Here is a 9,593-nt window from a genome sequence, read left to right as displayed (position 1 = left end):
TCCATTATTGGATTGAGTTCACTGAATTGATGAGGAAAGAAATTCCAGCTTGCCTTCTGTGGATTGACATTCCAATGGTCCTCAACACACACAGTAAGAAGGTTCCCCTTTCTTTGGGAGTGTGGGATTCTAGGTGGTCATAAAAAGTGAGCGAGGAAATAAAATGTTTGTTAATGAAATGCAAAGGGATCATTTCGGACCCACCTTATCCAGAACACTAAACCATGACTGGGAGAGGAGTTTCCCTCTTCTTCCTTGCAAACAGCCTTGAAAGCAGGCCCACACTCTGTGTAGCTTTGGACAGCTTTATAAATAAAACTTTTGGTAAATCCCCCTACACCAAACCACCAGTGGTACCACATTTGGCTTCTTCATTTTAGGAGGGGATGACAGGAGGTTCATTGATGATGAGGATGAGCCAAGGAGGAAGAAGATAATGGCAGTTAACACTTAAGCAGCACTTACTAGATGCCTGGCAGTTTTCTGGGTATATATCTATGTCTATCTCTACATCTATCACTTCATCCTCACAACAACACTACCCAGTAGTACTCTTATCCCATTTTGCAAACTAGGAAACTGAGGCATACAAAGGTCAAGTAACCTGATCAGGGTCATGCAGACAATATACAGGTGAATTGGGACTTGAATTCTGACCATTTGCTCCCAGAGTCCAAGCCCTTGGCAGCTGTACTTTGCTGTTTCTCAACACTTCCAAACTAGAATGTAAGTTCCAGGAGAGTATTTCTCAAAGTGCCAGTTGTGGCTCATTAGACTGTGAAATCAACTTAGTGGGTGCCACCTAACCTTAATTTTTTTTTTTTAATAGAATACACTAGGAAACAAAACATCAAAGTGACTGCAGGCAACAATGGAGATAGTGTTTTGGAGAAGTTGTGTTTCAATTTTACATTTGCACATGTGTGTTCTAGGTCACAGTATAAGATGTATTTATTTATGGGAGTTGCAATCCAAGCTCCTTGGAAGTCACTGCTCTCCAGTGAATGTGGAGACCAGACTTATAGCCCCAGGGGCTTTAAAAGCTGCTGTGCTTGAGAAAGTGAGAGGCTTGGGGCCATGCCATCTAGAACTGTCTGCCTCTGAATAAAAGGAGACAAGAATGGCTTCAAGGGTCTATTCCCACAAATCTACCCCACTAGCATCTTCATCCTGCCATGGGAAAACCCAAGGCTGGGAGGAAGCTTCATTCCCACTATTCTCTTTCACCAAACACTTGTACTTAGCATTCACACCTTGATCAACCCTATGAATCCACCTCGCCATCCTTTGCAAAGGCAATTCTCTTACTTGGGTTGCTCTTCCCTGCCTTGCTGAATATTAATTCTTAGTCATTCTTTTAAACTCAACTCAGATATTAAGTTCCCTGACTTCACCAATATTTGGTACCTTTTACATGGTTTGATTACTGTGTAATTATTTGTTTACCTATCTCTCTCATCTATTAGACTTGAAGTTTCTTGAAAGCAGGAACCAGTTTTATTATTCTGTCCTAGGCACTGGTTGCTCCAGAATTTCTTCATAGGATGGGATTATGGGCAGCAATCTAGTTAAAAGAAAGGCCAGGCCACTTGTCTTGAAGCTTCATTGGTACAGCATTTTACTGAAGCACTGTATATAAGACCCAGAAAACACACTCAATTGCACATATCAAAGAATACGGCTGATCTAGATTAGGCAGAAAACTACAATCTGTCAACAAGACACCCCTGGATCCCACTAATCCTCAGTGCCTGAGGTTGAAAAGTGAAAACTCCAATTATGTGCTCAGCATGGAGCTAGCTTCCAAGCATTAAAAAGGATTCCTACATTGAAAGGTTTACACACCACTTGGGATGCAAATGAAATGTCCAACGTGGCAGATCTTAATTTTTTAGTTTATGTCAAAATCTCTCTGAGAGCTTGTTAAAATGTACATTACCAAGTACGTTACAAACAGTGGGTGTTTGTAAATGAAAATAATTGACCAGGCTTACTGAAATACTACCTTTTTGAGGAGGTTGCTTTGGAATCGACATTTTAAAAAGCCATTCCCCAGCTTTTTAGGTGCCAATCCTGACTACAACTTGAGGAGTTCGGTAAGATTGAGAACTAAGCCTTAGGCAGTATATCCGAAGGTAAGAGGGAGGGAGAAGCCTTCACGGAGTGGGCAGCACTCAAGGGTGAGCAGACTTTGAACAGATAGGAAGAGGCAGATACCGGAAGGGAGAGTTGTACACGTGAGGTGGGAACCATGAACAGTGGGAGGGAGTTGCTGCTGCAAAAGTGGATAAATTCATCATCCAGGAAGAGTGTACAAAGAAAAAGGCTCTTGGGATTGTGGCAAGATGTTGTGGCAGGATGAGGAACTGGGGCCACGGAAGAGAGGCACATTTTAAATCCGTAGATCCCAAACCAGGTTTTCAATGGAGGCCATAATGCCCCCTAGAGGGCATTTTGGAAATGTGCAGCTGCAATTTTGGTAAACAAAAAGCAGGCTTAGCGCTTCCTTTGAGTGGGGGGAGACCAAGGATGCTTGGCTGCACCGAGACAATGTCCCACATCACACTGGACTTCTGAATGAAAAGGAGAAACCTGTTTATGATCATCTCAGCCCAGACCCTAGCTCAGTTTTATAAATAAACACACTCCGCCCCCCTGCCCCCCATGACAATTTAAATATTTGCTGACTTTTACAGGAATGCAACTTCTCAGGTCTGCCCGTCTCTGGTCTTTGTCCCTTGATCGCTCTCATTCTTCCTGTTCTTTTCTGTCTCCTGAGTCCTAGTCCTGTCCATTCACTCTGTCCTTGGACTTGATTCTTCTTTCCCACTCAGCACCTTCTCAAAGACAAAAGCTAATCTGAACCCACACTGAGAACATTAAAAAGCAAACCTTGAGGGGTGCCTGGGTGGCCCAGTCAGTTGAGCAGCGAACTCTGGATTTCTGCTCAGTCATGATTTCAGGGTCATGAGATGGAGGCTCCTGTCAGGGCACAGAGTCTGCTTGAAATTGTTCCTCTGCCTCTGTCTGCATCCCCTCCCCCGACCCCACACTGCCACGGCTCTCTTTCTCACAATAAATAAATAATAAATAAATACATAAATAAGTAAATAAGATCTTAAAAAAGAAGCAAATCTTGAAAGAATCATACTGCTTTCAAGTAAAGTCATGCGAGAACGAAGTCCCAAGCAATTTAAAGGAATCCAACAAAACCCAGGACGAACAATGTAGACTTCAAAATGTCTAGCATTCAATAAAACTTTGTCAGGCATACAAAGACATGAGAAAATACAACATTTAGTCAAGAGGAAAATCTATAGGTGCAAGTATAGAAATGACAAAAATGATGGAATTAACCAAGATGTTAAGACTTCTAGAAATTCACTCCAGATATTCAAGAAACTAGTGGAAAGCATAGAAGAAATGGAAGATATAAAAAAGACCCAAATGCAACTTCTAGAATGAAAAATACAATTGGGAAAAAATGCACTGGGTGGTATTAATGGCTGGTTAGTTACAGTAAAGGAAATCTTGACGGTAAAGACAAAACAATAGGGGCGCCTGGTGGCTCAGTTGGTTGGGCGACTGCCTTCGGCTCAGGTCATGATCCTGGAGTTCCAGGATCAAGTCCTGCACTAGGCTCCCTGCTCGGCGAGGAGTCTGCTTCTCCCTCTGACCTTCCCCTCTTGTGCTCTCTCTCTCTCATTCTCTCCCTCTCAAACAAATAAATAAAATCTTAAAAGAAAGACAAAACAATAAAGACTATCTAAAACTAAGCATAGGATGAAAAGGACTAAAGAAATGAAGAACATAGCAATGAACTGTGGAGCAAGATAAATGTTTTATCATATGTAAAATTTGAGTCTCAGAAAGAGAGGAGAATGCTGGGGTAGTGAGGGAACAGAAAATGTATGCAGAAATAATGGCTGACATATTTGAGATTTTATAAGAAGTATAAGCATCAGATTTAAAAATCTCAACAAAATTCAAGAAGGATAAACATAGGAAAACCATACCAAGATATACTCTAATCTAATTGTTGAAAAAAGTGATAAAGAGGGGTACCTGGGTGGCACAGTCAGTTAAGTGCCTGACTCTTGGTTTTGGATCAGGTCATGATCTCAGGGTCTTGGGATAGAGTCCACCATCGGGGTCTGTGCTCAGTGCAGAGTCTGCCTGGAGTTTATCTCTCCCTCTCCTTCTGCCCCTCTGCATGCGTACTCAACTTTCTCAAATGAATAAATAAATCTTTTTTAAAAAAGTGGTAAAGCGAAAAATCTTAAAAGCAGCTGGGGAGAAAAGGCATTAGATACAGTGAATAAGAGCTAAGAGTGATAACACACTCTTCTCAGAAAACAGTTGCTACAGGCTGAACATGCACTCCCCAAATTCCTATGTTGAAGACCTAACCCCCAGCACTCCCAGTGATTGTATTTGGAGATAGGTCTTTCAAGAGGTAATCAAATGAGATTGTATGGTGGGCCCTAACCCAATGTGACTGGTATCTTTATAAGAAGAGGAGGTAAGGACACAAACATACAGAGGAAAGACACAGCAAGACAAAGCAAGAAGGTGGCCATCTGGGAGAGAAGGAGAGAAGCCTCAGGAGAAACCAACCTGGCTAACACCTTGATCTTGGACCTCTAGCCTCTAGAACTATGAGTCTGTTGTTTAAGCCACCCAGTCTCTGGTAGTTTGCATGGCAGCCCTAAAAAACTAATAAAATAATGGAGCAAAATCTTTAAAGTTCTGAAAGGAAGAAATCTGGCAGTTTAAAATTATATCTGCACCAAAAATATCCTTTAAGAATGAAGGAGAAGTAAACCCTTTTTTCAGATCATCAACATCAGAGAGAATTCACTGCCAGCAGACCTGAACTAAAAGAAATGATGAACTTTCTTCAGGCAGCAGGAACATGCTATCAGATTTATTAAAAGACTATAGAGTATCAAGAATCATAAATATGGGGGTGACTGAGTAGCTTAGTCGGTTACGCATCCACTTTTGGCTCAGGTCATGATCCCAGGGTCCTGGGATCAAGTCCCACTTTGGGCTCCCTGCTCAGTGAGGAGTCTGCTTTTCCCTCTGCCCGTCTCTCCGCTTGTGCTCTCTCTCTCTCTCTCTCTCTCTCTCACTCTCAAATAAATAAATAAAAATATTTTTAAAAAGAATCGTAAATATGTGGGTAGGCATAAACACACTTTTTTCTCACTTAAAAAAGTTTAAAGCAAAATTAATGACAATGTATTGAGGCCTTTATCACATATAAAGGTGAAATGTATTAAAGAAGGCATGGAAGACTGGAGGTGGGAAATGAAGGCATCCTGCGGTGAGGTTTTTGTACTGTAGGTGAGGGGGTATGATGTTGTTTGATAAGAGACTGAAGTAGGTTGAGGATGTGTATTGTAAGTCTTAGAACAACAATGAAAACATTATTGCCAATAAAAAGAAAGATGAGAACCAGAAAAACGGAGAGGTGTAGCTCATAAGCCAAGACCGGAGATAAAATGGAATATTAAAAAAATTCCAACCCAAAACAAGACAAGAGAAAAGAAACAAAGACCAAATCAGGCAAATGTAAAGCAAATAGCAAGGTAGTATATTTACATCTAACCACATCAATATTTTTTCATTCATTTTCTTCATTTTTATTGAGATATGATTGACACACAGCACAGAAAAAGTTTACTGTGTATATACTGCATAGTGATTTACATCTATTGAGAAATGATTACAATAAATTAAGGTAGCATCCATCATCTCCTATAGATACAAAAAAAAAAAGAGGAAAATAATGGCTTTTTCCTTATGATGAGAACTCAGAATTTACTCTCTTTAACAACTGTCAAATATACCATATTGATAATCATATTAAATTTAAAAGTTCTAAACTCTCTTATTGAGATGCATAGACTGTCATACTGGACCAAAAAGCGAGATGCAGCTATTTGCTAGACAAAGGTAACCCACTCTAACTATAAGTACAAACACAGGTTAAAAGGGAAAGGATGATAAAGATGTATCATGCAATACACAAAGATGTATTACCCAATCAAAAGACAGCTGGAGTGGCCACATTCATACCAGACAAAGTAGATCTCAGAACAAGGATTATCGCCAGACACAAAGAAAGAAAATCGATAACAAAAGGAGTCAATTTACCAAGAGAAAATAATAATTCTGGATATATGTGTATCTGTTAACTAGAGCTTCGAAATACACAAGACCTGATAGAACTGAAAGGAAAAACCAACTAAAACATTATATCCAACAACAGCAGGATGTACATTCTTTTCTGAGTTCACATGGAATTATCAAGAAGGACTATATTCAGGACCATAAAACAAGTGTCAAAACATTTAAGATGATGGAAACGACACAAAATAAATTCTTTGACCATGATAGAATGAAAGTAGAAAACAGCAATAGAGAGAGGTGGAAATCCCCAAATATTTAGGAATTAAACATCACACTCTAAATAACTTGTGGATGAATGCACAAATCACAAGGAAAATTAGAAATATTTTGAACTGAATGAAAACAAAAATGTGTTAAAAATTATAGAAAGCAGCTATTGAAATGCCTAGACAGAAATTTATATCTTCATATGCTTTTGTTAGAAAAAGATCTAAATCCACCTTAAGAATTCAGAAAGGGAAAACAGATTAAACCCAAAGTAGCCAAAAGGAAAGATACCATCAATGGAATTAAAAACAGAAAAACGATAACCAATTGTTACTCTGGATGAAGATACAGAAATGGCAGTGCCCCATGGATAATGTTGCATTTGGTTTCCTTGGAAGAGTGGTGCAGAGCAGTGCTTCTCAAACTGAGCACAACACATGCAGGGATATGCAAAGCTACAGATAAAATTGCAAATGCTCCTAGAGGATCATTTTTATTGGAAAGTTGGGAGCAGCACGTCTTGCTATGGTAAATTTAAAAATAAAATCCAATACAAAAATATACCTAGATTTTTAAATTGCAGTAAAAGCACATAATGTAAAATTTACCATTTTAACCATTTTAAGTGTACACGTTAGCAGTGTTAGGTATAATCACATTGCTGTGAAACAGATTCACAGAAACTTTTCATGTTTCAAAACTGAAACCCCATACCCATTAAACAGCTCCACTCACCTTCCCCTCAGCCGCTGGTAACCACCATTCTACTTTCTGTTGCTATGAGTTTGACTACCTTAGATATGGCATATAAGTGGAATTGGACGATATTTATCTTTTTGTGATTGGCTTATTTCAGTTAGCATAATGTCTTTAAGTTTCAGCCATATTGTAACATGTGACAGTATTTCCATTCCTCTAAAGAATTCTATGAATTCCATTGTACAAACATACCATTTTGTTTATCCATTTACCTACTGGTGGACATCTGGGTTACTTTCTCATTTTGCCCAATGTGAATGATGATGATGATGATATGAACATATAGACACAATAGAGAGTTAGCTTTGTCCACTCAATTCCACAAATCCCAAGGATCCCCTTTCATTCTTCTCTACCATTAGGTTTACTTTGATGGAAAAGAATGGGAACTCCTGGTGTAGTGGAGAAAAACATGGTCTTTAGAATCAGTACCCCTGAATTTATGAATACTAGATCTGCTATCGATTACCTCTGTGACTCTAGGTAAGTGACTAAAACTTTGGGAGTCTTACTTACAGCTGTAAAATGAAGTCAGTAACTACCATAGCTACAATGCTTAGCACAGTGCCTGACACACAGCTAATGCTCAATCAGTAGTAGCTAGTGCTATTCTATTGTTTTCTGTAAATGACACCAAAGTCTGTGTCCTCTTCCTCATGGTAACCTTATCATAATATTGTCCTCATGTTTAGCAAGTATAATGGTCTACCCTTACTTCTCTCTTCAAAGAAGCATCCTATTTGAACAACTATCCTCTCCTATCTTCACCCTTATTACCTAGGTCCCATGTGTCTCCAATAATTATTTGCATGGGATGTTTACAGATTCCTCAGATTTGTTTCCTCCTGCTATAGGTGCTTTCTAGTTGGCTTGTAGCTCTTTAAATGTGATGCTTACTTTCAGGAACTGCTTTTGTGAATACAAATGGGTTTGGCCATTTTAGTAAGCCATTTGGCAATATGTGAGATGGTCCTAAAAATGTCCATCCTCCCCAAAAAAGTCCATACTCATTGACTTAGTTATATTCTTTCTAAAAATCTAATCTGAAGAAATATTCTAAAATACAAAGCTTCATGAACATTAATACTCATTAAAGCATTAATTATAAAAATGCAAATAATGTAAATGTCTAGCAATAGGGAAATACTTTAAAAAGTAGGGACTAGTTATATAATAGATGCTTATTAAAAATTTTAATGTTATAGGGAGGTTGGCAGGATTCCTCATGTGGCCAGGAGGGTTGGGAATTAACCAGTATGGGCTTGATCCTGTGAGTGTTAGGGAGGATTTAAGGCAAGAGAACAACACACTTGTAATTTGGAAGGTCATTCTGACAACAGCGAGGAGGGTGCTGTAACTAGAAGTGGGAGTCTGGTAGGAAAAGTGCAGGAGAAGAGCAGGCAGGGTGAGAGCCTGTACTTCAAGAACCTGATGGTGAGGGTGTAGAGGGAGGGACTGAAACAGGAGGCATCAACAGAACTTGGTGACTGTACAGAGAGATTTCCATACTTCTGGCTTGAGCAGGTGGGCAGATGGTGGTGCCATCATTAAGATGAGAGCACAGGAGGAGGGGAAGGATTTGGTTTGGGGTATGGTGACTTTCAGATGTGATTTCTTTAAGTAATATCACTAAGCTGATTTCTTGATTACAATTAAGTTACCTACTTTGCTTATGAGCAATTTTTCATTAACACCATCAGGGAGTAATGGGGGGCCCTGTTTAACAACCAAAGCTGGGAGAACAATTCTGCCATGATTAGATGTGGGCAATCTCAGAGACAGAGACTGCAGTAATATCCCATTACATGGTTAAGTTTAAATCCTAGCTATAAATACATGTGAAAATATATGCATGAATGTAGAGTAATTAATGCTAAATGTGTTGCACATTTTAACTTGCCTTGAGCATAACTTCAAATTATCATAAGTCATTGCAGTTGCAGGGATTCTGTTTCATAAGTACGTGTTTAGTTTGCATAATGAAACTTTAGATAACTACACTCTACAGTTCCCAACCTGCCTTATTACTAGGTGTCAGTTTATAAATTTCTGACCAGGAAATGGAAATGGAACATATGATTTCCAGGAACTGTTTTTTTTTTTTTTAAGATTTTATTATTATTTATTTGTTTGAGAGAGAGAGACAGCAAGCGAGTATATGTACATGTGCAAATAGGGGGAAGGGGTAGAGAGAGAGGGAGAGACAGAATCTCAAGCAGACTTCATGCCAAACACAGGGTTGGAGACGCAGGGCTTGATCTCATGACCCCGCGATCATGACCTGAGCCGAAATCACGAGTTGGACACTTAACCAACCGAGCCCCTCAGGCGCCCCTCCAGGAAATGTTTTTAATTGGAGAAATGTGCCCTTTTTCTTTCCTTTCCTACCTCCTGCTGGATTGAATGTGGGTGGGATGACTGGAGCTGGG

Source organism: Lontra canadensis, unplaced genomic scaffold (genome assembly GCF_010015895.1).
Source record: "Lontra canadensis isolate GAN:19392208 unplaced genomic scaffold, GSC_riverotter_1.0 scaffold10, whole genome shotgun sequence".
Taxonomy (NCBI): domain Eukaryota; kingdom Metazoa; phylum Chordata; class Mammalia; order Carnivora; family Mustelidae; genus Lontra; species Lontra canadensis.
This window is presented reverse-complemented; position numbering follows the sequence as displayed.